Raw genomic sequence first — 13657 nt, 5'->3', positions numbered from 1 at the left:
GTAAAGAGTGATCTTAATTTATCCTTACCTCAATGTAAAGTCCAATTCAAGTCTCTTCTCTCACGAATTTATAACAGTTTCAGACTCCAGAGGGAAAAGCAGATGCTAACTGGCCCTAAATCTATGCTGCCTCCCCCTCCTCCTCTGAGACTAACCAATGTCCTCCTCTTTGGCACATGCAATAGAGAAGACAAACCTTCACACTATGTCACAATGCATTTAAAGCCAGGGAACACGCCCTTTTAGACATTCTGCTACTCTGTCCAACCCTTACACCACAAAACAGCTCCAGGTGACACTCACATTGTCATCCCACTTGCCAGTTCCCTAGCTTCAGTCACGTGGCACTTGCTCTGAGAACCAATACATATGAAGCACATGACCTTTCTTTCAGGCCATTAAAATGGACAAAAGACAAAGGGAATGATAATAGCAGTAATATAATAGATTGTGTTCTATAAATCCTAAGAAGATAAACCGGTTCCTACCCTGCAGTGCCTCAAGCAAGAGATTGTCACAGGTGTCAAGTATGAGTCATGGCTAAACTCCAAAGTTATAAGAAGAAAAATGAAAGAACAGAATCGCAGCACATCAGCGGCTGCACACATTCGTCAGAGAATAAATATTATATTGTTTGTAATAGGAGGTACACGGTAGATCAAAGAAATTTAAAAAGAGAAAGAAATACTGAAATATGTCCCTTCCTGAAACATTAGTTAAAAGTTCTGTTGACTGTTGTTAAGAAAACTAACATGCCTAAGATGTGGAGGGACGCCTCCTGACAAGGCGACATGTTGGGAGAAGTCATTCTGAAGTCGCGTAGCAGAGGCATACTCCAGGGCACACAGTAAAGGCAGACCGCAACAGTGGCCAAAGCGGAAACAAAGAGGCAGAAGGGAAAGTTTTGGACTGTAGCAAGGCTTTTCATTCACTCTCAGCTGCTGTTATCTCAATGATAAAAGCAATGAGGTACAGTGGGTTAAGCCGCTTCTTGGGATGCCAACATCTGTGTCAGCATGCCGGGTAGTGTCCCATTTGCTCCACTTCCTGCCAACACACCTGGGAAGCAGCAGGTGATGATCCAAGCACTTAGGTTCCTGCACGCAGGAGACCAGATAGGATTCCTGGATCCCGGCCTTAGTCTGGCCCAATCCCAACTGTTGTGGCAATTTCGAGAATGAACTAACAGATGGAACCTTTCTCTTCCTTGTCCCTCTCTCTTTTACTGTCGTTCAAATAAATAAATACATAGAGCAGACAAGTGTCTCTTCCCAGATAATATGGCCAAGATTCAGGAATCCCATTTGAATAAAAAAATATTTCTGTGGTATATGTGATGTTGGACATTTTTCCATGTACCTATTCATCATTTGTGTATCTTAGAAGATTTTTGCCCATTTAAAAAGAATACAGGGTTTTGCTATGTAATTCCTTATATACTTTTGGATTTTAATTTAATTAATTGTCAAATACATAATTTATAATGATGTTCCTGCATTCTGTCAGTTGTGTCTTCATTCTGTTCATTGTTTTCTTTGCTATGCAGAAGCATTTCAGTCTAACATAGACTAATGTGTCTAGTATTGCTTTTGTTGCTTACACTTCTAGGCTATTGATTTTTTTAAGAATCAGACTATGCAATTAGAAATACTATTATCAAGACCACAAGTAACAACAAGCTCTGGCATGAATGTGGAGAAAAATGAAGTTACACGTGTTGACAGAAAAACATGAGCCAATATAAATAAAACTATTCTATAGTTTGATAGTACCATTACTGGGTATGTCTCCAAAGGAAATGAAATGAGGAATGAGGAAGTTATACTTCTATTCCACATTTACTGTATAACTATGATAAAGATTCCAAGACAGAGAATTAACCTATGTGTATCAATGAAAGAATGATCAAAACAACGTGACAAAGACACCCAATGAAACACTACTCATTTGTAACAAAAACAAAATCCTGTAATTTGTATCAGCATGGAAGAACTTGAAAGGCATTATGTTAAGTAAAATAAACCAGGCATAGAAAGACAAGTATCACATCTCCCTTACACTTGGGAGTCCAAGAAGCGGGTCTCATGGAAGTGAAGAGTAGGACAGTGGTTACAGGAATGGTGGAGGAAGTAGCAAAGGGGCAGAAAGAGGAAGAGTGGTCTGTGGATGAGACAGGAAGAGGAAGTCCCATTGCTGTCAGGTGACAATGCATAAAATAGCTATAGAAGATTTTGAACGTTCTCCTTACAAATGAATGACATATATGTATGAGGTGATTGATATATGAAACATTCTGATTACTACAACATAAATGTGTATCAACACATACATTCTACCCCATACATACATGTAATTATTTGGCAATTAAAAATTAATCACATAAGACAACCTCTGAAAAGAAGAAAAGGAAGAATCATAAAGGTTTGAACAGCTACCTAAACTCCAGGATCAAGATATTTCAACATATTATTGATCAACTCTGTCTGGTCTGTTTGACCTTGCTATGATTCTTGTACAAAACAAAGAAAACAGATACTTATGTGTACAATAGAAATATCAATAAAACTATATCCACATACATTTAGCTTACTGAAACACATTTAATAACTGAAAAGATGATTGGGAAATCCCATAGTCCCACTAGGTCTCAAATATCCTAATGTCCTAAGCATCCCTAATATTCTGAATATAATACTTTTCCCTTCCCCACCACACTCTCATTCTCTCAGCACTCCTAGGTGAGTTTGTATCATGATATTGAGCTAGTTATTGAGAGAATGGGTTGATATAAAAGCAGGTTTGGCTTCCTTGGCTTTTTGATGCTCATTTCTCTCTCTCTCTCTCTCTCTCTCTGTCTTTCTCTGTCTTTCTCTCTCCTCTTCCATCTCTCTTTCTGTCTTGCCCACATGCTCATTTGCCATCTGATGTATCTGATGCTGGCATATTGACTTTGGACTTTCCCAACCACAAGTTATAAATTTGTTTATTTTATATATGTTTATGGTGTTTTTTAAAAAAAGATTGTTAAAAGTAATGTTGCATTTGTCTGACAGTGCTTCTTCAACCATACATCCCACTAATGCTGAATTCAACTGCTGAAGATTCTCTCCAAATTTAACTACTGATTAAGTTAGACTGGCTTACTTGGATAAACAAAGATTACCTCATCTCAGACTCCTTGATTTCCTTTTGCCATAGGAGGTGATATATGTGTACATTCCAGGAATTAGTGTGTGGTAGAATTATTGACCATTATTCTTCCCACCATAAAACATGTAAGAGCTCACAACCTGGTAGACAGAGGGCAGACACAATAGTGGTTGTGGTACCTGCAAGATGAGCTAATATTTATAGTAAAGGGATAAAATGTTCTAGGGACACTGAGTGCCTTCATTTAACTCAAGAGAAGGAAAAAGATATAAATATAATACAAAATATTTAAGGCCATTTGAACTAGATCTTGAACAAGGAGTAGAACTTTAAAAGCTCAAGTTAAAATGGAGCCCTTCAAACATATGGAATAGAAATGAAAAGATGCATACTGGCAGAAACATACAAGAGACATGGTAGATAAAAGTTAGATCAGACCTGCAGTCACACCAGATGAAAAAATGAACCCAAGTAGATTTATTATTGATTTTTGAAAATCAGATTTTAAAACGTTTTGGAGAAAATATTTAAAAATGTCTTTATGATTTGGGGAGGAGAAAGAATTACTTATTTAACAGAGAAAGAACATGTGACAGACAACATACCCATCTGCTAATTTACTTCTCAAATGACCAAAAACAGCTGGGGCCAGGCCGGGCCAAAGCCTGGACTGCAGGCCAGGCTTCCCACATGGCAGCAAGAACCCAATTACTTGAGCCATCACGGCCACATCCCAGGGTCTGCAATAGCAGCAAGCTGGAGTCGGGAGCAGGAGCTGCACATCGAATGTACATACTTCAATAGAAGACACTGACATCTTAAACTTTATTTAGGCCAGATGCTCACCTCAGAAAGACTCTTCACTTTAAAAAAAATTATTTATTTTTACTACTTAAAAGAGAGAGAGAATCTTCCATACCCCAATTCACTCCCTCGATACACCCAATAACCAGAGCTGTGACAGGCTGAAACCAGAAGCAGAGAATTCCATCTGGTCTGCCACAAGGGCAGCAGAGGCCTAAGCACTTGGACAGTCCTTCACTGCCTTTATATACACCTTAGCAAGAAGCTGGATTGGAAGTGAGAAGTCAGCTCAAACCAGTGATGCACTATGGCATGCAGGCATCCCAATCTACTATACCCACAATGCCTGCCCAAGATTTTTAATTTTTATTATTTATGTTAAAGATTTTATTATTTATGTTAAAAAATTTAACTGTTTATCTATTTGAAAGACAGCAAGGGAGAAAGAGAGACAGATCATGCATCTACTGGTTCACTACCCAAATGGTTGCTCTGGCTGTGGCTGGGCTGGGCCAGCCTCTCCATTTGGGTCTCCCAAGTACTTGGGCCATCTTGCACTGCCCTTCTAGATTCACTAGCAGCAAGCCAGACTGGAAGCAGAGTAGCTAAAGCTCAAATCAGCCCTCTAATTTCAGACACTGGAATTTAAAATGACAGCCTAATCCACTGTGCGGCAATGCTGGTCCTCAAATTTGTTAAAATAAGACATTAAAAAAGCAAAATAATTAAGAAAGAGACAGAGAAATTCTACCACTTCAAAGCTTAAAACCTGAGGGGCAGGGCCCGGTGCAATAGCCTAGTGGCTGAAGTCCATAATTTGCCTGCACCAGGAACCCATATGGGCACCGGTTCTAATCCCTGGAGGCCTGCTTCCCATCCAGCTCCCTGCTTATTGCCTGGGAAAGCAGTTTGAGGACAGCCGAAGGCATCAGGACCCTGCACCCATATGGGAGACCCAGAAGAAGTTCCTGGCTTCGGATCAGCTCAGCTCCAGCCGTTGTGGCTACTTGCGGAGTGAATCAGTGGACGGAGATCTTCCTCTCTGTTTCCCTCCTCTCTGTATATCTGACTGTCCAATAAATATAAATACATCTTGAAAAAAAAAAAACAAGCTCGAGGGAACTGGCATAGTGGCGTAGCACGTTAATCCTCCAGCCTGTGGAACTAGCTCCACTTATATGAAATTATAGAAAAGATGGCTGTAGTGATAGAAAGTAGATCAGTGGTTATTTGAGAGTAAGATGAAAGGATCTGAATTCAAGAGGATGAAGACACTTTAAGGGTGACAGGGATATTCTGTGTATCGATTAAGACAATAAATACAGAACCATATACTTTTGTCTAAACTCACCAAAGTATGTTTTATTGTATATAAGTGCTCTGTGTTTTGACTTACTTAATCTTCACAACAAAGCTCTGAATCAGCCCCTGTTTTCACACCCAGTCCCCCACCCTCAGTTTACAGATGACGAGAAGGAAGGAGTCAGAGATGAACTGTAATATCTAAGGTCATGCTGGGGATGAGTAAAGGGCTGGGATTCATCCCCAGTCCATCCTGAGTCTCCACCTCTCTCCTGCCATGCCACAAATAAACCTGAAGGTGTGTGACAGGCTGGAAAGTTATTAGAAATAAATGTAATTAGACAGCATGAGCAACCAGAATGCAACATCCTTGTTCAAAGAAAACTGCACCCTCTATAGACAAAGATTAAGAAACTGTGGTACATCTACTCTGTGGAATTCTACTCAGCCATTAAAAAGAACGGAATCCTACCCTTGCATAAAATGATCCCAACTAGAGACCATTATGCTCAGCGAAATACAACAGTCCCAAATGGACAAATAACATATGTTCTGTCTGATATAAGGCAACCTTTATGCAAAATACAAGATCAATAGACATATAGGCAAACATGTGTATACATTTGTTATCCACTATATAATTGAGGCAAGTATACCACAAAGTGAAATACATTGCAGTATACATTTCAACTTCTGAATCAAAGATGGATCCCCAATGAAACTGTTAAATACATTTTCACAATACAATGTTGGACTCTCTACCACTGTCTGTACCTACAATGTCATGATACACTTAAATAGAATAATGACTGACTTGTAACTGTTGTTGCAGAACTAGACTAGTTATAATATGGGGGAAAACAGTAGGGGAGAAAAGAATGGGGAAGGTGGAAAGAAAAATCCCTGTGTTTAAGGAGCTATATCATGAAAAATAAAAATTAAAAAGAGAATAATAGACAATGTAAATACAAGGTAAACTCTTAAAATGCAAAATTCACAGGAAAAGATCGATTTTCTAACCTATCTACCAAACCAGTTGTACCATTTTTGCATTTTCAGCAGCAATGAATGAGCATTCCTTGACAGGCTTTTGTGGTTGTCAGTATTTTGGGTCATAGTGATTTTAAATAGATACCTGTTAGTATCTCATTGTTTTCGTGTGCAAGGATTTTAAAACAGATGATGCTGAGTATCATTTTATTTTTTAATTAATTAATTTGTTTTACTGTTTTCCACAATACAGTTTCATAGTAATAAGAATCCCCCCTCCCCTTCCCCTTCCTTTCTCCCCATTTTTCTCCATGTTATTACAATAGTATAGTCCATTAGCACAAGTTACAAGTTTAACTTTCTGATGTTTAAAGGCATCATGACATAAGTACAGGCAAACGTAAAAAAAAAAAAACCTAGCATCATAATGCACAGGTGTGTTTATAAGTTTCATTAGGAGTCCTACTTTTATTCAAAAGTAAAGCTGCATACTGCATTGTCCCTTTACTTCCTGGTATGCTAATCACCCTTATACAGTTCATGTATATGGATATATATAATTTGTTTACATATATGTTGTACTTTGCATATAGGTTGTTTTAAATATGTTGTACTTTGCATATAGGTTGTTTTACATCAGAGAAAACATACAATAGTTGTCCTTTGGGGACTGGCTTATTTCAATAAACATAATGGTTCCCAGCTGGGACCATTTTGTTGCAAATGGCAAGATTTCATTTCTCTTTATGAACAAGTAGTATTCCATCAAATAGATGTACCAGTTTCTTTATTCATTCCTCTGCTGACGGGCATCTAGGTTGATTCTATGTCTTAGCTATTGTACATTGTACTATTACTAAATAAAGGTTTGCAGGTTGCTTTCCAGAATGCAGATTTCATTTCCTTTAGATATATCTCCAGGAGTGTGATAGCTAGGTCAATGGTAGATCAAATCTGAGTACTCTCCATACTGACTTCCAAAGCAGTTGTACTAATCTATACTCCCACCAATAGTGGATCAGGGTACCTTTATCCCCACAGCCTCAGCAACAATTACGGCTTGCTATTTCTGTATATAGGTCATTCTCATTGGAGTTAGGTGGAACTTCACTATAGTATTTACTTGTATTTCTGTAATAGCTAGGGAACCTGAGCATATTTTCATTTTTCTATATGCTAATTGACCACTAGGTATACCTTCTTTGGTGAGGCATCTATTCAGATCTTTTATTTACTTTTGAATTATTTTTCTTATTAATCCATATTAAGAGTTCTTTATTTTATATACAAACCCATTATCAGATTTGTGCTTTACAAATACATTCCCCTGTCTGTGTCTTGTTTTTGCATTGTTGCATAGCATCTTTCCTGGAGAAATCTTTCATTTTAATAAAGTTTAATGCATAAATTTTTTCTTTCATGAATTGTATTTTAAAACTCATCTCCACACTCAAGGTAATCTATATTTTGTTATTATCATCTCCAAGTTTGTAGTCTTGTATTTTATGCTTAATTCTGTAATCAACTTAGCGTATATTTTAATGAAAGATTTATGGTCTACTTTGTCCCTAACAGCAGTTGGGGATCATTCCTCTGTTTGGAAATGTAGGAGCCAGCCAGAAAGGAGGATAGGCAGTTAGTGTATCCTGTTCCTAGTAAAACTCTTGTATACACGTAACATCTTAGCCTTAGTGACAACCACCATGTTAGTATTTCCAACATTACTTGTACATTGTCAATTGTATTACTAAGTATGTTACTAAATCAAAGATTTGATTAGTTACTGGGGGTGAGGAGGGTAATGAAAAACCTAAGTGTTTTCTGCTTTTGTGACTTCTGCCTTACTTGCTTGGCTGGGGGCTGTGTGAACTCCAGGCCTGACAGTCTACATGACACCCGGCAGGACACCTGGCAGGTCATGCAGGCAGAGGCCTCAGGAAGGAGGTCTGTGGTGTAGATAAGACCCACTGCCCTACAGCCCATCAGTTTGTACATTTTGAAAGTTGCTTGCTTCAAACCCACCAACAGAAGCCAGCCAACTTGCCCTTTGCTGTTGAACCCTGTGCTGTTGAACCTCAGCCCCCTTTTTTGTTTGTTTTCTTCTGGACCTTCTTCTGCCACTTCTGCTGCAGCTTTTTCTGCTCCGGCCACCTTGTTAGCGGCAATGGCCACTGCCAGGATGGCTGCTACTGCTCCCTCATCCTGCTGGGCTGGGAGCCTAGGTTAGTTTTGAATTAACAGCCTTTATGTGTTTGCATTGAAAAAAAAAAAAGATTTATGGTCTATATGTATGTGTATTTGCATGTGAGTATAAATGCATATATTACTTTTTTACATACAAGTGAGATGATTAGTTTGTTTTGAGTTGACTGGGTTAAGGATACCCAGAGAATTGGTGAAACATTTTGTCTGGGTGCATCCAGGAGAATGTTTCTGGAGATTAGCACTTGAATCAGAAGACTGAGTACAAGACAGGACTGATGTACACCATTTAGTCCCTTGAGGGTCCAAGGAGAACAAAAAGGCAGAGGGAAAGGGATTTGACTTCTCTTCTTGACCAGGGTCATAACTGTCCTGCCCTCAGACATCACATACTCTGGTTTTCAGCTCTTCCGTCTCTCAGAATTACATCATGGAGACCCAGTTACACGTCTTCAGAATTCTATTCTCAACGCTATTACTTCTTCAGTTTTCAGAGAGCCTATCATTGGCCTTCATAACCTCGCATCAACTCACATATTCAATCTCCTCTTACAGCTGTACGTATGTCTTACTGATTTTGTTGCTCTACGGGATCCTGTTTGGCATGGCATGCACAACTCATGGAGCGCTACCTGTTGAAAAGATTATCTTTTCAGTACAGAATTACTTTTTCCACTTGATTAAGAAGCAGATAACCACATTTGCAAGAAACTTTCTGGATGCAATATGCTGCTTCGTCTATTCTTTCACAAATATCCACAATCTTGATCACTACAGCTTTAAACTTCAAAGTTTTGAAGTTGGGTAGTGGTTGTATCCTTGTTCTATTTTTATTCTTTTTAAAATGCTTTGCTGATTCTGGGTCTTTGCTGTTTCCGTATGTATTTCAGAAGCAGGTTGTCAGTACTCACAAAATCAAGTGTTGGAATTCGGAATTGTATTGTATGAAATCTATTGATTAAATTAGGAAAAATTGGGCAGATGCTGTGGCTTAAGAGCAGCAACACTGGAATCACATTTGAGCATCTGTTCAAGTTCCAGTTCCAATCCAGCTCCCTGCAAATGCACCAGGGAAAGCAGTAATAGATGATACAAGTACTTGGGCCTGCCACCTATATGGGAGACCGAGTTAGCATTCCTCTCTCCTGACTTCAGCTTGGCCCAACCTTGACAGTTGCTGCCATCTCAGGAGTAAACCAGCACATGGACGATCTCTGTCTCTCCCTCTATGTCATTCCACCTTTCAAATAAATAAGACACATATTTCTTAAAATGGGAAGGAACTGACATCTTAACAATGTTTATTCTATTAATAAATAAGTGTGTATTTTCCATTTATTTAGGTCTATTTCTTGCATCAGAGGTTTATAGCTTTCCTGATAGAGTTCTGGTACATATTTTGCTAGATTTTTACATAAGTATCAGTTTTCTTTATTTTTCTGATGCAAAGTAAGTGGTATTTTGGTTTTAATTTCAAACTGGAATTTTCATGCCGTAAACAGGAAAGCATTTGACTTTTAGATATTAAGCATGTATGTGACAATCTTGCTAGATCACCCATTAATTGCAGACATTTTCTTGTTTACTCTTTAAGACCTTCTGCATAGGCCATTATGTTACCTGTGAACTGGGTTTTTCTTTTTTTCAAAATTTTATACTTTTTGCTTCCTTTTAATTAGCTTATTGAATCAGTCATGAGTTTTAATATGATTTTGGATGGCACTGATGACAAGAAACATCCTTCATTGTCTCACTCACAATCTCAAGGGCATATCATCTAGTCATTTTCTTTTTCTTAAGCCCAATCAATTTATTTGAAAGCTGGAATTACAAAAGAGGAAGAGACAGAGAGAGAGATCGTCGATCTGCTGGCTCATTCCTCAGATGGCTACCATGGCCAAGGATGGACCATGCTAAAACTAGAAGCCAGGAGCTTCTTCTAGTTTCCCATATTGGTGGCAGTGGCCAAAAAACTTGGGCCATCTTCTTCTACTTTTAGCAGATCATTAGCATAGAACTGAATTGAAAGCAAAAAAGCCAGATGCCCATAAGGGAAGCTGGTATTGCAGCTGCCAGGTACACTACAATGCCAGCCCCAGCATCAAGTTTCTGATTATTAAGTATAATGTGAGCTACAGATTTTGTGTAAATATTTTGTTTCAGGTTAAGGAAGTTTCCCTCAATCTTTAGTTCATTACTTTTTATTGTCTTATTTTGTTTCAAGTTATTAAAAAAAAACAGAAACAGAAACAAAAACATCTAAAAAGGTGATTCAGAGCCAGATAGAGGTGGACCTTCAATGTCAGTTTTTTATATTCTTTATACAATAAGAAGGAAAGACAAAATTTAACAAAGACAAAAACACCTACTTTTATCCCCTCCCCAAGGGAAAAAGTTAACAGAAAAAGAAAGAGAGATTAATAGTGAGAGAGATCATCTATTCACTGGTTCAATCTGCGAATAGCCACAAGGGCCAAAACTGAGCCAGGCCAAAGCCAGGAGCCAGAAACTCCATCTGCATCTTCCATATGGACACTAAGGGTTCAAGAGCTTGACCTATGTTCCTCTCTCTTCCCAAGTGCATTAAGAAAGTGCTGGATTGGGCCTGGCACAATAGCGTAGTGGCTGAAGTCCTCGCCTTGCATGAGCGGGATCCCATGTGGGTACCGGTTCATGTCCGGCTCCTCCACTTCCCATCCAACTCTCTGCTGGATGTGTTGCATGAGTAAGCAATGGAGGATGGCCCAAGGCCTTGGGACCCTGCAAGAACACCCATGTGGGAGACCTGGACAAGGCTCCTGCTCCTGTCTTTGAATTAGCTTAGCTCTGGCTGTTGTGGCTACTTGTGGATTGAACCAGTGGACAGAATGTCTTTCTCTCTGTATCTCCTTCTCTCTGTAAATGTTTTCCAATTAAAAAAATCTTTAACAAGCAAGGAAGGGAGGGGGAGAGAGAGAGAGGAAAGAAAGAAGGAAGGAGGGAAGGAAGGAAGGAAGGAAGGAAGAGAGAGAGAAAGAGAGAAAGAAAGAAAAGAAAAGAAAGAAAGAGAGAGAGAGAAAGAACTGGATCAAAAGTGGAGCAGTCACTTCTGGCACCCATATATGAGATGCCAGTGTTGCAAGCAGCAGTTTAAACTGCCACATCACAATACCCACCCCCGTGCACCTACCTGTAACACAGATATCCACAATAGGGAATCTTTCAACTGCTTCAACTGCTTGTGCTGAGACATGCTAACCTCACTCTGTTAACCTTGGCCTTTGAGCCAGCTTGAATTCAGGAGGCCCAAGGAAACATGCAGACCTTCCATCAGTCTTAACTTCCGTGAAGGTATGGGCTCCAAGCACAGTCTTACAGTCTACCCAGTCAGGGCAAAGTTCCAGGTATCCAGTGGCCAAACTAGCTTACTAAACCACGTCCCAAAATGCAGTGACCACACCTGAATCAACAATATTGACACATCCACTTGCGTCACTTCTAATGGAGGAGTGGCTGCTATCAAGTGCTTGCTGACAATGGCACCTGGATGAGCTTTTGGCTTTCCTTGGCCCCATCCACAGAGAGCACCTTGTAGCCCTGTTCACATGCCTTGATTGTCTTGTCTCTTCTTGGCCCAGCTTCCTGCTATACTGCTCTCCCTGACTGATTCTCTCTTTAGCCCATCACAGCCAATTCTGAGAAGGCCAGTGGAAGGGTCTTTGGGCTCCAAGAAAATTTGTTCTAGAACCACCTTGGGAAGGAAAGGCATTCCTTGATCAGAGTCCAACATTTGGCTTGGTGTGGATTTCTATGTGGGAAGGAAAGAAGACAGAGGGAAGCATTGGATACCCAGGGAACCTCAAATACAAAGGAAATGGGTTTTGCCAACTGGTGTTAATGAAGCTCAGCCTCTGAAGCCTCATGAGTATAACAGACTAGAAACCTCAGCTTCCTGCATTCATTCAAGGATGTCTTTTCCCTACAGTGCTACCCAGTGAAGTTTATCCTGACCCAATTTCCCCTGAAGGTATTAAGGCTGCCCACTTTCTCTTTCTGCCCTACTGATAATACACATGGAAATATTTAATCAATGTCCTTTTCTGTCAGGACAGGACCAAGTGTTTGATCAGGGGGTATGCCCCTGTTTTTTCCTACTGTGTGGGTCTAGCCTTGGCAATCAACCTGGATAAACATTCACTGCACCCTCACCCTGTGTCAGAAAGAACGGTGTGGAACAACAGAGTGAGCAGGTTGTTTCAACCAGAGGGAGTCCATCATGTCCTGGGGAAGGTTTTTGACAGGTTTCCAATTCTGTTGAGAGGATATTGTTGTTGTTGTTGTTGTTGTTGTTGTTGTTGTTGTTTAGGATAAGTACGTGATGAGTTCTTCAAATATCAGTGCACCTGCCTGACTACTCTTTCATTCATTTTCCCACTCCTCCATCCAAATATTCAGCAAATATGTACCTACAACATATTTGTTGTAACAACAGTTACAGCCACTGTGGATATGAGACAGTGAAGGTCTCTTCTCTCATAGGAGTTATCTTTCGGAGTAAGAAGACAGAAGAACGACATGACATCAGTACTCTAAGCTTGGTCTTTACTGTCAGTCTTCATCACAGGGGACTTTGGGCAACACAGAAAATCTCATGATTCACCCAGACCCACTAAATCAGAATCCTCATTCCTATCTAGATCCCAGGTGACTCACATGCACACTGAAGTTTGAGAAACACTGGACTAGCACGGAATTCCTCCACAAAAGCACTGCTGATGTTTCAGACCTGACCATTCTTTCTTGGTGATCGGAGACATGTCCTGAGCCTTGTAGGATGTTTAGCCTCTCCTGACTACAAGCTGATAGCACCGACAACCAACACATCTACACGTAATAATGAATGTCTCTGGGGCTTGCATGGTGTGTGTGTGTAAAGAATCATACTCCCTTCCTCAATGAAAAAATACTGATCTAGGAGCCCCTAGGTCAATTCCCTTAACATAAAAAAATTTTCTTTCTCTTGGGAAAAAAAAATACATGAAAGAGCTATTAACTACTGCCGCAAAGTAAGTGTGACCAAGATTGTATACACTTTTTCACATAGATAAAGTAACAGATCTGGCATTACCATACAGCTAGTTAAGCTGCCACCTGCAACACTAGCATCCCATATGTACACAAGTTCAAGTCCCAGCTGCTTCTCTTCCAATCCAGCTCCACACTGATGTGC

General features: G+C 39.7%; 1 protein-coding gene across 3 annotated transcripts in view; it reads right to left on the bottom strand.

Moving 5' to 3' along the window:
* The window catches only part of TMEM45A (transmembrane protein 45A), an 85688-nt gene that overhangs the window by 25083 nt on the left and 46948 nt on the right, over nucleotides 1–13657 (bottom strand). The window contains exon 1 of one of the 3 annotated variants that reach the window (XM_058661802.1): nucleotides 29–210. The exons of 1 other annotated variant lie outside the window; for it this stretch is intronic. The gene's annotated coding sequence lies outside the window, so the exon portion shown is untranslated. Of the gene's footprint in view, nucleotides 1–28; nucleotides 211–13657 lie in introns of those variants that run through there. One more of the 3 variants, XM_004593227.3, reaches the window with a different exon arrangement.

Source organism: Ochotona princeps, chromosome 3 (genome assembly GCF_030435755.1).
Source record: "Ochotona princeps isolate mOchPri1 chromosome 3, mOchPri1.hap1, whole genome shotgun sequence".
Taxonomy (NCBI): domain Eukaryota; kingdom Metazoa; phylum Chordata; class Mammalia; order Lagomorpha; family Ochotonidae; genus Ochotona; species Ochotona princeps.
Note: the sequence above shows the minus strand (reverse complement) of the source record. Positions and strands in the feature narration are given on the sequence as shown.